The sequence below is a fragment of the Corythoichthys intestinalis genome, chromosome 2, assembly GCF_030265065.1.
Source record: "Corythoichthys intestinalis isolate RoL2023-P3 chromosome 2, ASM3026506v1, whole genome shotgun sequence".
Lineage (NCBI taxonomy): Eukaryota > Metazoa > Chordata > Actinopteri > Syngnathiformes > Syngnathidae > Corythoichthys > Corythoichthys intestinalis.
In genome coordinates, this window is record NC_080396.1 from 42,475,960 (window position 1) to 42,494,385 (window position 18,426).

The 18,426-nt window shown below is 38.9% G+C and overlaps 1 protein-coding gene and 1 long non-coding RNA gene across 5 annotated transcripts in view; one reads left to right on the forward strand and one right to left on the reverse strand.

Annotated features, from left to right (window-relative positions):
• Positions 1 to 18,426, forward strand: part of LOC130906086 (forkhead box protein J3-like) — a 142,651-nt gene that overhangs the window by 43,231 nt on the left and 80,994 nt on the right. The window lies entirely within an intron of this gene.
• Positions 10,253 to 10,918, reverse strand: LOC130906105 (uncharacterized). The gene is made up of 2 exons (XR_009061216.1): positions 10,656 to 10,918; positions 10,253 to 10,533 (listed from the first exon to the last, which is right to left on the reverse strand). It is a non-coding gene; the product is annotated as an uncharacterized LOC130906105 (long non-coding RNA).

Genomic DNA, 18,426 nt, shown 5'->3' on the forward strand with positions numbered 1-18,426 from the left:
TTTGCGTACAATTTAGAATATTGTATGAGAATAAAAATTGAGTGGGAATAACATTTTGTCAACAACAATTGTCGTGATCATAATTTTAAAAAATGTTGAGTTGGCACATAGCCAACTGTGTGTGTGTATTAACTGGACTACATTTTCATGAGTCTGCATTATATTATTTTTTTTAATAATAATAATAATAATAATTTTTTTTTTTTTTATTGTTTGATTATTTTTTTAGGAAGAATAAAGCCTGTTGAGTAAAAAAAAAAGTGGGAGATATACGCATCTTTGAGTGATCTTCGAGTAAAATTCAAGTATCTCGAGGCCGGGCCGAGTGTCCTCTTTTTTGGAAATCAAAATATGGTCACCCTATGCTACAGTGAATAGTTTAAATACTTGTTTGGTGGACCAAGATTTACCAAAGATATGTTTTGCTCATCATTGAACTTTGGATAAATTTTTGGGGGATTTCAAGTGGCCAGCAATACCTTGCTGATATAATCATATATTTAACATTTGAAAGCCCTGCAAAATGGCTGAAGAGTTCCTTGTGAAATTAGTTATAATGGTTCCCAGACGGCTTGAGAAACTGGTTGCTAATGGTGTTGCCTGTGTTGAATTTTAAATAAAATTCCATGCAATACACTTTCCATGTTCATTTCTTGTAGGAATTGTATGGTCAAGAAATAAATTACAGGTACCATAATTTCCACATTACAGACTAAAATTTAATACAATTTAAGGAAAAAAAATCATAATTAACTTATATTTACATAGAGAATTGTTACGCAGAAATATTTGATTGATCAAAAAATATATTTATTAACCAAATTAACATCAACATGCCGAGTGCGTCCTCCACATGCAGCGGCCTGTAGATGGGAGCCACACACCAAAAGTATCACGGGTGTTCCTTGAGGCAGTCTGACACGGTTTAAGAAATGAAATAAATAAATAAATAAATAAATAAAATTAAAAAAAAAAACAAGTCACGACACTTTCAAAGAGAAAAAAATAAAATCCACTTTACCTTGACCTGTATGCTTGCAGTGTACGAAGTCCTTTCAAAAATCCCCATAGTAGACTATTTGTTCAGGGCTAATTAGTTTTGCAGCTTTATTGAAGCACTCTGTGGTTATCTGTTGTCTTTATTTCGCTCCAAACACCCACAGCTAGCCTTAAACTGTTCTTCTGTAATGGCATTACCTTCGTGCCTTCGTCAGCAAAACAGTCCTCTGAGTGCTCATTGAAAACTGCTAAATCGCGCTAGCATAGCATTCTTTCATTGTAGCAAATAGTGGATATCCGTCCTTTGAAAATCCTTTTTTTTGTACAGATACATAGCCTTTAATGAAGCCCTAGTCATCTATAAAATCGCCAAAGTTTTGGACGAAGTCTGAGGAAGCAGCTAGCAAGCTTTGTCACTGCCAGTAGCAACTGAGATTTCTAACAATCCATGGTTTGGCTTATATGGTCGTTCTGGAATTGCTTGCCTTCTCGCTAACAAAGTTTTTGGAACGCTAACACAAAGTAAATGATGAAGCACATGATAACTCAAGAGTGTTGTTACCATGTCATTATGACGAGCTGGCCACCAGGCCGCAGAGTAAAATAAAAATGAACATTATATCATAACATATAACATTATCTTTCTAAATAGTGTTGTCTAATATTTTTGGGTAGCCCAGGGCTCGGCAACCCAAAATGTTGAAAGAGCCATATTGGACCAAAAAATATATATATTTATGTCTGGAGCCGCAAATAATTAAAAGCTTTATAATGAAGGCAGCACATGCTGTATGTATCTATATTAGCCTACTATCAAAATGACTAAGTTGGCTACAAATATAATGAGCCTTCATGATTAAATGTTTATTTTCTCTGCAGTGCATCCTATAGAGAATGAAGCACCACGTGACTACTCTGTTGTACGATGCCGCCTCAAGTTTAACTTCATCACTATATTAATGATCGAGAACAATATTTTGTATCATCGATGTCCTCCTACAGAAACCTTATTAAAATAAAATATTTCTCTCCCCCATCTTTTTCCGTTTTCAAACATTTTTGAAAAAGCTCCAGGCAGCCACTAGGGCAGAGCTAAAGAGCTAATATGGAACAAAAAAAGAATTTTCAAATGATATCGGATAAGATCGACATTGCTTTTTCTGTATCGGTTTTGGGCCAACATGTATGTTGCCTTCAAAGTGAATGTAGAAGCCTTCTGCCTTTGTACAAGGGCTGGTCACAGCTTAGCACAGCAGTTATACTTATTGACTATTAAATGTCTCCAAACTAAGATGCTTGGGATTTGTTATGTGAAAAGACCATGGTGCAAAAATTAAACAAACAATAAATGATTAAAAATAAGTTAATATGTTAAGTACACAACCGCATATATTGGTATCGGTTTCATATCGGTATGGATTGTATGAGTTGGACGATATCTGTTAAAAAGTCATTATCGGACAACTCTATTTTTAAACTTTATTTTTTAAAGCAACACTTAATAACTTTTCAACCTTTATTAAACATATTTTGTGATTAAACATGGACTTACAAGTAGTTGAAAGACACCTCTCTCACGGCCCTAGGCGGTCTGTATCACTTTCACTGGCACCAAGCAACTTTGAAGAGGGTGGTAGGAATTCTGCCACACAAAAAAACTACAAATGTGCTGCCTGCTTTAAGGCATACGTCACTTCCCACTTTCCGCATTCGTTACATTGTCATATGATATTGTTTAGCCACAGTAAGATTCATTACCTCATCGCTATTCATCCTTTGTACAGCCACCGGAAACACAAATGTAGTTCAGTCCGACTGCAAGCGACCAGGAGATCAGGGCTTTACGACACTTGTGCAGGTTCTTATGGGAAATGTGCAGGTCCTCATCGGAAATGTGGTCTTCCTTTAGGAAAAACACGACCACTTTTGTCCACTGGCGTCACCAAAATCCCCCAAAACTGGAAGTTATTAAGTGTTAATTTAAAGAAAACATAGCTTGTTTAACCCCCCCCCCCCCCCCCCCCCCCCCCAAAAAAAAAAATGATGCTTATGTATAAACGTCGCAGGTTCAAATGGAAAGAAAAAAGTAGCGGCTTATTGTCTGAACACACTTCTTGAACTATAAACTAATTTATACATTTAGATTGAACCTTTTCTCTTAATTTTTGCATCCTCTTCCACTCTCTGACCTGTCTTTCTCTGAAATACTTCTTTTTATATGCTTTCACCAATTGTTTCCAGTGTGTAATCTTCAATGCACTGTTTCTTTTGGAAAGGCGCATGCCAGAAGTGGCAACACAAGCCACGTTGACTTCGCACACCTTATTACCTCAATTGCAGGACTCAGTCAATTTGTTTTCTATTCAGCAGGAGAGGATACAGCTTATTGAGACCTTTTATGCCTTCTGTCAGTGCAGCTTATGACTCCTTCTGCAATTGTGTCTGGGAGCCAGAATGTTTTGGGATCCCATAATTACACCTCAATGATTTGCATGTGAGGCTGCATTCTAGTAGTATCATTAGAGTCACACACTCTTGGCGGATTTACTTTTACACGGCCTGGCATACGTCTTTAAGATTGGATCAGGGAATTTAAATCTTGGAATATAACCCATAGAGAGACTGATACTTTCCATCGAGGTCATCGGCATATAAATAATGCACACAATGTTTTTATGTTAGCATGGCATTAATAGAATATGCTGCTTAAAGTAGATTTAGGTTTGGAATGAGCACCCTCTGTATTCAGAGCCTCCCTCTATTTTTTCCCTATCAAGTGAGGTTGTTTTTTTTAACAGGAAAGCCAGTGTTTTTTTTTTTTTTTTTTTTTTTTTAAACCTTGGAACTCATGAAGATCCCAAAGGAAGTTATATGGAAATAATGTTAATATAGGAGATGCATGAGATGCATTTGTGGCTTCTGACTAAAATGCAGTATTTCACTAAGAGCACAGTAACCCCTTACCTAAAATTTTAGGAGCACATGTAGAACATTTAGGGATACATACTCTAAATTCACTTACAAAGCAAAGTAAATATTTACATTTCATCTTATTGATTGGGTTGATCAGAGAAAGACTTTATGGGACAAGTATGTTAGAAACACACATGGAATTTGTCTCTGATGTTTGAGAGCCGCTCTAGCATAAGATCAAACACGCCACTATAACAATAGTACAGTGCATTTAGAGACATGACTCAAACAGTAATTATAGATAACCATTTAACAATGTATGGATAAAAGCAATGCAAGTGTGCTGTGCACTGAGGGGTCGGTCTGCTAGTGATGGGTGTTTTTCCCCAGCAATATAAAGAGACCTGAAGTACAGTATTGTGGTAACACAATAATGCAACTCATGCAGCTTTTACGCAATATTAAGTGAAAGTAGTATGAATGCGATCAAAGCATTACAGCAAACAGACAGTAGTATGGAATACTGATGATACAGAGCAATTCATCCCGAAATTTGAATTTCCTGCCTTTTTCCTCACATAAAATGTTGGATTCATCATCAGAATATGCTTCTACTTCCCACAAAATGTACTCATGAGAATGTAGACACCGATAATCCTCCTGTTAATTACTTTGAAAACCCCAATACCTGCCTCTTTTCCCAAATTAGCCAATTTGCTATCATTACTAACTAATTTTTGATTGTGATTAATTCAGTCTCTTTGGAAAGAAAAGGCTAAGAAATGAACGGCCTAACAGGAAAAAGCAATGTTGTCACTCAGGCCGTTTCATACCAGCTATGACCATCATCTGGAAGGTTACATAAGTTTGGTTCATTCCAGTTCAGGTGATTGCTGTCAGCTGTGTGCTCACGCACGCACATGGCTGGCATTTTGGCCAGACATCTTGGGCTCACAAGTGTGCACATGTGGTAAGACATGTACACTATATACCAACTCAAGAAACAGTCATATTCCCTTCCCCCAAACCACCATATGTTTCATATGATGTTCACCCAATCCGTCATCTTCTTCCACACGCGCATGATTGTGCACCCATCCAGGTAAGCAGAGTATACGTGTGCAGTCTGTAGATTATGCATAGGGGAGCTCAGCAGGAGAGAGAAAATTGGGGCGGGAGGAGAGGAGACTGTCAGTGAGTAGAGGAGACTTTTACTACCCAACACACGCACTCCGTCTGCTCTGTATGATAATGCGAGGGTGCAGGAACGGCAGAGTTTAAACCAGGACAACACACTTTCACCACATCCAAATTCGTTTTACGGCCTCTTGTGTATTATTACCATAACACTTTCAAGCTCATGGGATTTGATTTATATGTGGCAATTTAATTGGAAATGTTCCTCACATTCACCGTTCACACCAGTTTGTGCCCTCTGTGCATCTTCTTTGGTTATTTGTGAATCCAGACATCCAAACAAGCCAAATAAAGCTCCGTCCAACAAACAAGCAAATGAGCCAATCATGGTTAACTCTTAATTATGCCATGGTGACGTCAGGTATTAAACAGGTGAAACTGCTGACTTACCAATTTTGATTTCCATGTACAGTGTGAAGGTAGCATGCTGGTTGATAGTAGTTTGTCAGGAGTTGTACAAAACATCCACTTCAGTTCAATCAGCTGGATGAAGTAATCAACAATAGTCTATTTACACGTTTACATGCACCACTGTTTGTCACTATTATAATCTTCATATTCCTGTGACTAGAGATGAGATCGGGATGCCGATCGATCGGGTCCGATTTTCAAAGTATCGGAATCGGAAAAAAAAATATTGGCCATGCCTTTTTTTTAATATATATACTGTATATTTTTTAATTAAATCGTTTTTTAATTGTATTTACCGTTACAGACATAATATGTTACACTCATCCAGAGTCTTTAGTTTAGGCTTAAGGTAGGGTTTTCAAATTTATCTCGATAAAGGCGGTAATTTTTTTTTTTTTAAATAATGTGTCACGTTAAAATATTTAACGCAATTAATGCATGCGCTGCACGACCCTCTCACGCATTGTCGCGCTCAAATCTTTAATGGCGCCATTTTACCTATATAGAGAGATAAAAGGCAGCGTAAAATGAGTAGAGTGAATTTTGGCAGCCTTTGGAACCTTTTTTAATTGGCTAAAGCCTTACAACCCCTCTCCCTATGATTAGAAATATCATGGGAAGTAATGTGGGGAAGCAAGGTAGCAATTGATCCTTTTCTTAACACCTTATGTTATTTCCCAACGCAGAGAAGATATATCAATTGGTAGCACTACGCACAGTCATGGTTCTACTTCCCATCATGCATTTGGACATGCCTACAGTATCATTTACTGAAAGCTCACTAGATGGCAATATTTAGTCACAATATACAAAGTCACAAGTCTTTCTATCCGTGGATCCCTCTCACAGAAAGAATGTTAATAATGTAAATGCCATCTTGAGGATTTATTGTCATAATAAACAAATACAGTACTTATGTACTGTATGTTGAATGTATAAATTCGTCCGAGTTTTATTCATTTTTTTTCTTATTGCATTGCCAAAATGTATATGATCGGGAAAAATTATCGGGAATGATAGGAATTGAGTCGGGAGCAAAAAAAAGCAATCGGATCGGGAAATATCGGGATCGGCAGATACTCAAACTAAAACGATCGGGATCGGATCGGGAGCAAAAAAACATGATCGGAACAACCCTACCTGTGACCAATTAAAGGTGATACATTTTGGTTTGCTATTTGGCGAGAAGAAAACAAACTTGGGGATTTGAACGAACTAAGTGATATTGTATACATTAACCAATGAGAAGGAAGGGAAAATGTGTTTACAGAAATAAAAACCAATCACTATTGATGCAAGCTCAGAATAAAAGTAAATCGAGAGGCACATTATTGTCTTCTCCAAGGCTGTAATAACCTTGTATGAGATTCAGATGGTTGGCTACAATAACCGTGAACAAAAACATTTGGGTTTCACTGCATTGCAATTACATTGGATGAATAACTTAAAAAAATGTTTTTCATAGAATGTGCTCCAAATGTGTGAACACAGGAAAACATGTTTCAGAAAAAATATTTCAAAATATAATAAATTTTTTAGAACAGTTAAAGTAATGTACTTATTTCCCAGAAAAGAAGTAGCTGCAATACTTCTTTTTTCAGCTTTGTGAGGTAAATTCAAGCAGGAATGAACATTTGTTATCCTGGATGCTAGTTAACTAGTTTCCTGTCTCACAAGTTTTTAAAAAACATTTTTTATTTAGTTTGGTCCTTAGTCTGCTTCCTCTATGTTTCTTCTGCCTGTCTCGTCTTTTGGGCTGAAATATTTGCAATGTATTTTTGCTGGCTCATGATCCCTTTAAGACGGATTTGCATCTGAAAGTTTGTTCACAAAACCTATGACTGTGCAAATATTATGTGTTTTTATGTACACCACTCTACTTTCCCATGCCCTTTGTGGCCCCCCTGCCAACCTTTTCACACCTACGTACGTCCCTCTAATTTCCTCTTTTAGCGCAGTTGAATAGGTAGTACAGTATACCGCAGGAAACACAAGTACATAGATAGATGGCAGTCTTGAGCTACATCAAAAATGGCTAATTTGAAGTCTCTGCTCACTAACCTGCTCTCGACCCCCCCATCCTCCATCGCCTCAAACTAGCTTGCATGCAACCCGGTCTAATTGCCTGCAAATTAACATGAGCTAATGTGCTGTAGTAAAGGGCAGCGCTGCCACAATGGCCTTTGGCCTTTGGCGGCGCACATAGCCTACGTCATAGCATCATCACCTGATATGAATCAGCAGCAAGGCATTATTCTGCCTGCCATCCTCTCCTCTCTTCTCTACGGGAGCTCTGCGACGGAGCACAGCGGAGGTCGGTGCACGCTGTCAAGTGTACTCGCGTAATGGAGGAAGGCTGCTGGGAGTCATTGTGGCTCTTTAGCTGCACAAAGGCTCCTCGTGTCTCTTGAGTGCAACTAAAATATCATTGTCATGAAGTTATTCTACACTTATTAAACAGCATACAAAAAACACAATTCAGTAGTACAATATGCAAAGTACATGAATGTGCTTTTTTGTAGCTCAGTGTGCAAAATGTTATTTTAGGGTGACCAAACGTCCTCTTTTGCCCGGACAAGTCCTACTTTCACGCAATATCCTCGTTGTCCAGGCGGGTTTTATAAATTCATAAAAATGTCCGGTTTTTATGATTTTTTTTTACGGGACCAACTTGAAGAGAGTTCCTCCGGCCGCTAGGGGGCAGCGCTTGCCTGCGTTGACGTTGCTCCTACTAGTAGGGGCGGGAGAAGGAGTAGAGCTTCTTCTTTTTTGTTGGCAGTTCACCTTTTGTTTCATGGCGAATTACCACCATCTACTGACGGTTTGGCGAGAGCTCAGACTACAGTAAGGAGTTCAATAAGAAGTTCTAAAAGACGTGGCTCCATACACCTTTCTGTAAGTTTCTCCTGTTAATGTTGATCACGTGTCTTCTGTTGTACATAGGGTTATATGTGTACACAGAGATGCAGTATATTGTATGAGTCTTGTAATTGTTCTGCGTTAGTTAGTGGTTGAATGCTAGTATAGCTAAATAGCTGTGTTGCTTATGAGTTTTTTTTTTACGATGAATACGTATATAATGGCAACTGTTGACTTCTGTCGGAGATTTGGTACTACTGGTGTAATCTGTAAAATCCCGTTTGATGTCGCATCTTTGCGCTGCTGATGGTAGTAAACTTTTATAGCAAAGTCTAATTTTGCCTCGGCTCCCGTATTCGCTAATAGGGAATGGGAAGTACTACGTCATTGTTTGGACCCGCCTCCATGCTGGCAATATAATTCACTTCCGGGCCGGCAGAGTCAATGCGGATTGTAACGTGTGGTAGTGCTAAGCTAACTCTTTCGGTGTTTTAGAAAGAAAATATGGGTGCTTATTGTTGCGTTACCGGGTGCAACAGCGTCTCCTACGACAAAAAAAGGGGTTAGGAAAAATGGACTCACTTTTCACCGTTTTCCTGCATGGAGGACCAAATATCAGATCACGAAGGTACGACGGATGGCTGGATTGCAGCGGTTCGTCGGAAAAGCATTTCTTATGATCATATTTCTGCTGGAATGAGAGTGTATTCCCCTCATCTCTACTCTTGTAAGTTGAACGATTTATCCGTTTTGGTTTCAATACGTTTTTTGTTTTTGTTTTTTTCTTTACTGTTGTGTAAATCTGCCTCGGTAGCAATGCTAACCTACTCCTCCTCATCACCTACCTGTTGTGTTACTAGGAAAACCTGCATATGAAATGCTGACAACACATCCCGATTGGTCACCATATCTCTTCTTGGGTTATTCTGAGGTCAAGCGCACCACATCGGAGCGTTGAGAGGTTGGAAAGGCGAAGAGTGCACGCTGAAACTTCAGTTTGCTCTGCTCTTACAAACACGATCCCAAGTGTTATGAAAAGTCAATAAAATATGAATACCAAAACATGACTTGAACAACTTCTTGACAAACTGTAACTGCTTGTTGTTTACTTCAGGTCTTCATAATAAACAGGTGTAATAATTACAAAGTCAGGTGACTTAATTTTGTTATTCTATTTGGAATATGCATTGACAATTTTTGGACAGTGTTGTAGACAAGAACTGGGACTGATAAGTTGCAATAGATTTATTTCAAGTAATGCAATTTCTCCAATACGATATTTGAATTGACAGTTTAAAATCTTTAAATTAGTGCAAACAAGGCCCACCCTCTGACGGTGGCAGCAAATATTATATAATTATAAGTAATACACAAATACAAGATCACAATAAACGTGTCTTTGTCAAAGCAGTTTAAAACACTATTTACTGGCCTTGGGTAAATTGCCAGACAGGATAAATAAAAGTTCTTTAAAGTTCTTGCATTTCCATTTTAAGTATTGCAAGTACTAGTCTCCAACACAGTATTTGAACTGACAGTTTAAAATCATTTTAGTACAAAATGGCCCACACTCTGGCAGGGGGCAGCAAATATTATAATACATAATACATTATAAAAAGCTATATACTATATAAATACAAGATCACAACAAAACCTGTATTTTTCAAAGCAGTTAAAAAACATCCAGTGGCCTTAGGTAAATAAAGGTGTATAAATATGTACTTTACAGTTCTTGCATTTCTATTTTAGGTATTGCAACTTTTCCAACACTATTTGAATTGACAGTCTAAAGTCTACATAAGTGCAAATAAGAATATTATAATTTAAAAATAATAATAGAATATATAAATTCAACATTACAATGAAAGGTGTCTTTGTCAAAGTGGTTAAAAAAAAAAAAAAAAAAAAAAACGTCACTGGCCATAGTTAAATAGCCAGGCAGAATAAATATGTGCATTAAAGTTCTTGCATTTTCACAAGTTAAAAGCCCGCAGTTCATCGACGAGAAGGGCAGACCCAGATGGCGTCTGCTGCAGGGGCTTGTTTGAGTCCGACACAGGACAAATGGAACCACTCCATTGAACAAATTTTCTTTGTCAAATGATCCAAGAAGAGAGATGGTGACCAATCGGGATGTGTTGTCAGCAGGTTTACCTAGGAACACAACAGGTAGGGGAGTCGTAGTAGGCGAGCATTGCTACCGAGGCAGATTTACACAACGGTGTAAAAAAACAAAAACGTATTGAAACCAAAAGTGGATAAATCGTTCAACTTACAAGAGTAGAGATGACAGGAACACACTCTCATTCCAGCAGAAATATGATCATAAGAAATGCTTTTCCGACGAACCGCTGCAATCCAGCCATCCGTCGTACCTTCGTGATCTGATATTTGGTCCTCCATGCAGGAAAACGGTGAAAAGTGAGTCCATTTTTCCTCACCCCTTTTTTTGTCGTAGGAGACGCTGTTGCACCCGGTAACGCAACAATAAAGCACCCATATTTTCTTTCTAAAACACCGAAAGAGTTAGCTTAGCACTATCACACGTTACAATCCGCATTGACTCTGCCGGCCCGGAAGTGAATTATATTGCCAGCATGGAGGCGGGTCCAAACAATGACGTAGTACGTCCCATTCCCTATAGGGTAGCAATCAGTGAGCTCAGCTGCGCTAGGCATTATGGGCAATGTAGTTTTGAATTTGAACTGCTGCGTATGGAAACATGCTGGTTGAATCGCTTGTCAGTTTATTTCAGTTATTGTTTGCGTACAATTTAGAACATTGTATGAGAATAAAAATTGAGTGGGAATAACATTTTGTCAACGACAATTGTCGTGATCGTAATTTTAAAAAATGTTGCGTTGGCACATAGCCAACTGTGTGTGTGTATTAACTGGACTACATTTCCATGAGTCTGCATTATATTATTTTTTTAATAATTATTCCTTTTTAAAAATTTTTTTTATTGTTTGATTATTTCTTTTAGGAAGAATAAAGCCTGTTGAGTAAAAAAAAAGTGGGAGATATACGCACCTTTGAGTGATCTTCGAGTAAAATTCAAGTATCTCGAGGCCGGGCCGAGTGTCCTCTTTTTTGGAAATCAAAATATGGTCACCCTATGTTATTTGTCCATATTATGGACAATGACACTGACTCTTATTTTCTTTAATGTATAGTAGCTGGGCTGCAAATTTATGGCTGACTATAATTGACCAGCATGAGCAAGTTTTACGAACCGGAGAGGACGGACTCAAGCGGATCGGGATCAGACCTTAGCGGATGATATGGACCAACTCGCATTGATTAAAATAGAAACCTATTTGTTGTGTAGTTCGGAGCAGAGCGAGGCTGAGCGGACACTGACTATATGGAATTTGGGGGTAAGGCCGACTGCTGAGCGTTGACGGGCACGTCACCTTGGCTTACTCGGCATTCTCTGTCCTCGCCCACTGCAGCGTTCGATGCTCACTTAGCCGCACTGCTCCACACACCCTCATCTCCCGGGAATTCCCCCCTCCTCCTTGCCCAGTTTACCATTCCTCCGCAGGTGCACTGATTGAATTTCCACCCCTTCTTTTAATTGCTTTCGGATAAAATGTCCACTTTTGAAAGGCAACGGCAGGCAGGGAGAAAAGTCGCCAGTAGGATAATGTTGAATGACTGAATGAATAAAATGATAATAATAATAATAAATATAAAAATAATAAATGAATAAAAAATGACAAGGGGATAAAAGTTTGAATGTCCTCAGGGTCTGTTCTGTAGTGCCTCTATACATTAACCCACAGGTGTCAAACCGATTCCAGAAAGGGCCAAGTGGATGCAGGTTTGCTTTCCAACCAATGAAGAGTACACCTTTTCACCAATCAGATCTTTTATATGTGTAATCAGTTAAACTTTGTCAGGTGCTGCTTGTTTCAGCAGGAAGTTCACTGGTTAAACTCTCTTCACGGAATCTGTTGGAACAAAATCCAGCACCCACCTGGCCCTTTCTGGAATCGGTTTGACACCTGTGCATTAACCCATTCATTTTATTGGGGCTTTTGTTTCTATACTATTGTGCCGTATATTGATAAATAAACAGCTTTGTACGTCCCAATTTTATTTAATTCTTTTTTTAAACAAATACAAAGTCTTAAATAAGTTAAGACAAAGGTAGCATTTTATTTACAACTTGTTATAGCAACCAGAGTGTCCTTCATGGATATTTGTGCAGTCAGATTAGCGTGGCTCTCAGTCGACGTTATGTTTGTTTTGTAGTCTAGTGTAAAGTGAAGTTCTAATTTCCCATCTATTCCTACAAGAAAACTGCTGTGTGTACAGTATTGCCATTGTAAAATTGCACTGCCTCCTACTGCATGGCATGAGTCCTACATCGTATTCACCCTGACTTGCAGCAACATTCTAACTGAGATCGGAAATCGAGATCTGGTCATGTCGACGCAAATCTGTTTTTTTTTGTGAATTTAGGAGGATTGCAGGGTCCTTTTCTCCCAACGGTATGCCTCAGTTCGTTCACATTGAAGGCCACTTCATTTTAGTCCATTGTTTTGCCGTCACCCATTTTTTCCCCCAAATATTTTAATTGAATTTTCATACTTGAATGTTTTTTCAGGTCATTGTTCATTATCCTGTTGCAAGCCCCGTGACTGACATTGGACAATACATTTCTCTATAAAATACAGTGGCACCTCGACATAGGATCGCTTTGACACGCGGTCTTTTCTACATCCGACATAAAATTTGAGTTGCCATGCTTAAAATACGACGATTTATGACAGCGCCGCAGTTTCTTTGTTTTCCCGCGGACGGACGTACGGCAGATTTTCTTGTGAAAGAAATCAACTTGGGTTCCAAGAATGTTAGTGCAAGTAGTGAAATAAGGAAGAAGGTGAGGCTTACCATTTACAATTATGGAGGTAACATCGCCAAAAAACTGCTAGCTTCGTCAGGTTTTTAATCTTTTATTTCAGAACTTGTGCAAAACAACATGCCTACTGTCCACCGCAGCTGAGTTAAGTAAAAGTAAAATGTCTTCTCTCACTCTGTCAAGTCTAGTTTAGGTACACTACGCAAAACACATCCGCCACACTAGAACCCGATTTGTTACATCATTACAGGTATTATTATTATCATTATTACTATTATTATATTAATATTCCAATTTTTATTCATAATTTATTTGTTTTGCTATGTGTAATTGCAATTTGCAATAGTACCAGCAGCATTTATTAAGGATTTAGTCTAGGTCAGGGGTCTCCAAACCGGTCCTCGAGGGCCACTGTGGGTCCTGGTTTTTGTTCATACCGATCAAGCACAGACCGTTTAACCAATGTGGTTTCTATTAAAGCAAGTAGCACCTGACTGCAATCAACTGATTACACCTGCAAAACACCAAATTGGTGAAAAGGTGTGGTCTTGTTTTGTTGGAATGAAATCCTGCACTCACTGCGGCCCTATGTGGAATAGTTTGTAGACCACTGGTCTAGGTTTTCGGGTTTCCACGTGAGTGATGCTTTAGGCCGTAATCACTTTCAGAAAAATCCCAAGAATACATATAAAAATGCAACACATACCACACTGCTTTATACACCTACATTCTCAGTCATATGTCATGTTATTTGTCTGTTAGCCAGATGTTTGTGCGTTTGTGTGTGTGTGGAGTTGTGCGTGTAACCATTTTATGTGATCTTGTGATATATTAAGACAGCCAGAGCAATGCAGTATCAGGTTCTGTAAATTGTTTTTCATGATCTGTTTGGTGTTGTGCGATATGAGGGGGAAAAAAAATCTCACGATATGGGCCATTTTATATCACAATATCAATATGCCATGAGATACTTTTTAATTATGTGGTGAAAAATAATACAGCAATTATGGCTTTTACCCCACTATTTTATCTAAAATTTTATACTGAGCTGCCACAAATGTTAAATGTATCAAGTAGTGCTGCAACATAAAACTATCCAGTTTAAACAGAAGCAGCACAATAGCATATATATTTTTGTCAAATGTAAAGATACCTATTATCTTTTAATACTTGGGACTTATTATGGGAAAGACTGACTCCAGCACAATCATACTATAAAATGTGCACATTTCAATTACAACCAGCCCAAATTACCACCTTCCATTCAAGATAAAATGTTTCCCAGGAAAAAATGTCTGCAGTTGGGAATGCATTATCGAGGAATCATTGCGGTCTCGCCGACAAGCTTCATACGAGATGTAGTTCTCTTGGACAGACATCCAACCGGAGCCCAAAAGCCGCTCACTTAGCTCCTATAACTGCCACGCTCTCCAGTTGTTCGAGGAACTATTCTTCGCTAGGCAGTCGTGTTCGCACATGGGTACTACGCGCAATGTGACTTTTAATTCTGCGCCATTAACGCGCCAGTGACGCATTATTTACTCTCCTTACCCAGCAGCTGCGCATTTTTGAAGGGTATAGTTTCCATTGGCGAACAAATCCAAGAGACTGGAAGCGCACACAAATTTCGTCAGAAGACCAGATCCAGATCCAAAGGTGAGCGATATTTCTTCGTTTCATAAAGGCAATCAGAGAGTAAACGACAAAGGAGGCAACAGGTAAGTGTATGTATATTTAACGTGTGTACGAAAGATGTAACGGTTTACGTGGGTGTGTTGAACTGTTTTGGTTTTGCATGTTTGATTTGGTTCACTTGTGTACCGTTTTGGTTTGGTTTAATGAATTTTAACCCCTCATAAAATTACTGGCGCGCGCTAAGCGATGCGCGCGGTTCCTGCATGGACGCTTTAAGTGTCGGACACTCAGGAATATGGAGTTGAACACTATTAGGCTGTCTCGTTAAATTATAACTGTGGATAAATATTTTTTATAATTGTTATAGTTTTTTGTTTTAATTTGATGAACTCAGAGTGTAATATATTTGAAATACTATCCAAAAGTGTCACTTTCATTTATTTTCACCAATTATATTGTTTACAATTTTAAAAATAAAAGTATATTTTTCCTACCTTTATTGTACCGACACTTAACCTGAATCAAGCACTTCCAAAACCGAGCTAAAATTTGAGTGCACTGTTAAACCCCTACTGTTACTGTATACACATAAATGTACTTTCATATAAACAAACTTTTGAGAGAATAGTTTTTGGCTTGTTACAGTTTGAATACCCCCAAAATAACAGATTTATGTTTGCATTTCAGATTTTACTGCGACTCACTGCACAGCGAACACCGCCATCGGTTTGGGTCTGTACAAAAGCCGATGACTGGTGGAGACTGGTTCTTCCTAGTTTTACAGACGACCAGTTTGTGGAGAATTGGTTGAGCATGCTCTTGGCAGACTTAAAGTAAGGTGGCGATGGCTCCAAAAGTGACTGCAGCCATGAGAGGACGTAGTCCATGGTGCTTACATGCTTTGTGCTTCACAACCTCTGTGAGAGCCACAATCAGATGTGGAGCGAGAGAAGGCCTAACCTGTTACTAGAGCCAGACACTCCAGTTCCACCACCTGCTGCAGATGCTGAAGGTGTAGCTGTGCGTTCAGCCTTGATGCGTCACTTTGTGTCGCTCAACTGAAATTTTCCAGTACATTTTCACTTGGCTTTGACGTAATTACATCCATTGTGTTATTCAAAGTAATTTCTTTTTATAAAAAGGTCCCTCAAACACTAGAATGGATGTACATGTGCAAAATTCCTTTACTCTTCCATATATATATATATATATATTTTTTTTATTAAGGTTTTTCTTGCCGATTTGCCATTCCGTTCTTGACGTCCAGAAGACCCTCCTTGAAAATATGCTGCCGAATGGCCTCTGCTAACTGTGACCATAGAGCCTGACACTCCTCTGCTTCCTTTTGAGTTTGGTCTTCGAATAGCTGAATCATTCTGTTAAAACACGCATCACTCTGCCTTTTCTGTTCTGTGTCTGAAGCCAGCAATTCCTGCACAGCAGCTAGCAGTGTGTCTGTCTTTCTCCTCTTTGCTGAAAGATATAAGGAAGTTGGAAACTTATTTCTTAGCAGGATGCAAGAACAAGAGATTAATTCTTTACCAGTTCTGGGATGGCAATAGGATGCTGGCAGCTGAGTGGTGTTGGCTGATAATTTGTAAATCTGGACAAGTAGGAAGCGGATGTGTAGTTGCTGAAGGGATGCGCATTTTAAAGAAAAAAATAAGTAATATCGTTTCTCATCCTTCATTATTTTTGTGGTGCTATCAGTTTTTTTTTTCCCAACAAGACTTAAGTGCAGCCATGATATGATCCTATTAGGATGTTAGTGCACTCAGCCAGGCTAACCACCATTATAACAGCAAACATTTTGCGCATAAAAGACAATATTTCTTTACCTGATGGAAGCTGGTACTCAGTCTCTCAATAATATCACATCTACCAATAATACGTCTTAAGGGTGTAACTTCCGGTACACAAAAAAAATTATAAACAAGCTAAACTGTAATCCTTAGCAGTAACAACAACCTGAAAATTATAAATCTAATTATCCAAGTTAAAATTTTGCTGTGACAAAATCTAGCTGATTTTCTTTCATGAAGATTCAACATTAATTTTCTCAGTGTGCAGCAGAGGTTGCGCTAGACTTTTTCGTTGTCTGTCATTTTGACTGACAGGGTCATAAAAATCCGGTCATAGTCTATTTTTACCCGTCACTTAAATTTTTAAAATGATGATAATGACATTGTGGTGACCCTTTGTTTGGCATAATTCACCTTCCGTACTTGTGTGTCCATTTGGCCGAGCGCGTTAGCGGCTACGACACAGTCACATGACAGAGACACTTAAGAGGCACGTGCGTTCCGGCTTGAATAGAGAGTTCACAGAGAGCAGCAGAGCTACAGCGGCTGGACACAGATATTCGAGCTAACAAGACTCTTAACATTGCATACCGCTTCAACATATTCAATAGTATTTCGTTTTCATTCATTTTAAATTAATATTCTGTCCGAACAAGCTTAACAGAGAATCCACACCGTGCCATCAAGCAGATGAATATGTAACTTTTTCTCCGCAGTGGCAAAAACAGCTGACTGTGGCCCCAGTAGGTAGGCTACATTATGAAACAATGAAATTAACAGTTCACCTGCTGTGGCCTGAACGGAGTCATACACCTTCCTCCTGGTGCGCATGGACTTGAATTGCGTGCCCGCTTGTGCAGTCCCTGTTTTTTCACCTCTTTTATCAACACCATCGTCGTTTTGGGGCTTTTTGAAGAAACTTCGGACACTCAGTTGCCTTGACATTTTTCAGTGTAAGGCCAACGACGTCATGCATCAAGAGAGACAATAGCTAATTAATATGCTCACTCGCCACCCTGTGGTCTGGGGTGTGAATTGCAACCTGTCAAAATGACAGGTGGACTTCAGTTTTTTCCGTCACCGTTTTAAAAAAATCGGTCAACGACGGAAAATATTCGGTTAACTCGACCCCTGGTGTGCAGTCTTCTCTAGGTCGACATATCTGTACAGCAATGTCGACATAATTATGGATTTATTCACTTACCTTTGTCCATTAGAAAGTTTAACGACAGTAGTCATGCCTGTATTTGTGTCCGACACTTAAGGCGGCTCCCCACGCAGCGTTTATAATACATTTTATTAGGGAAAAATGAAACCAAAAGTGTACGCAAGTGACCCAAACCGAACATGCAAAACCGAACGGTTACACCCTTAAGTTACGTCTTATTTCACTTTTTTTCACTCTGTATCACCCAACGTACTGCAAAAGCTCAGCGGATGAGTCCTTTGTTGCGACGTTGCCAGAATATGCCTGTCTGTGGCCCAATATGAGGTATTGCGTGTCATATCATTTGCTCATTTTCTTGTTCGCCCCCCTCTGTTTTTGAGTTTCTTCATCTTCTTCCTCTGTGGAAGGGGCGTAGCGCTGATTTCAGCAAATCACCAAAGAGCTACGTAATATAGTTCGTGCGGCCCCACGGAAAGTACGCGCTTCAGAGTAAGGTCTAAAATGGTTCTCGGAATTCAAATTCCTCGTCCCTAGTTCCTACATATCTGAACACACAAAATTACGTCACCAAC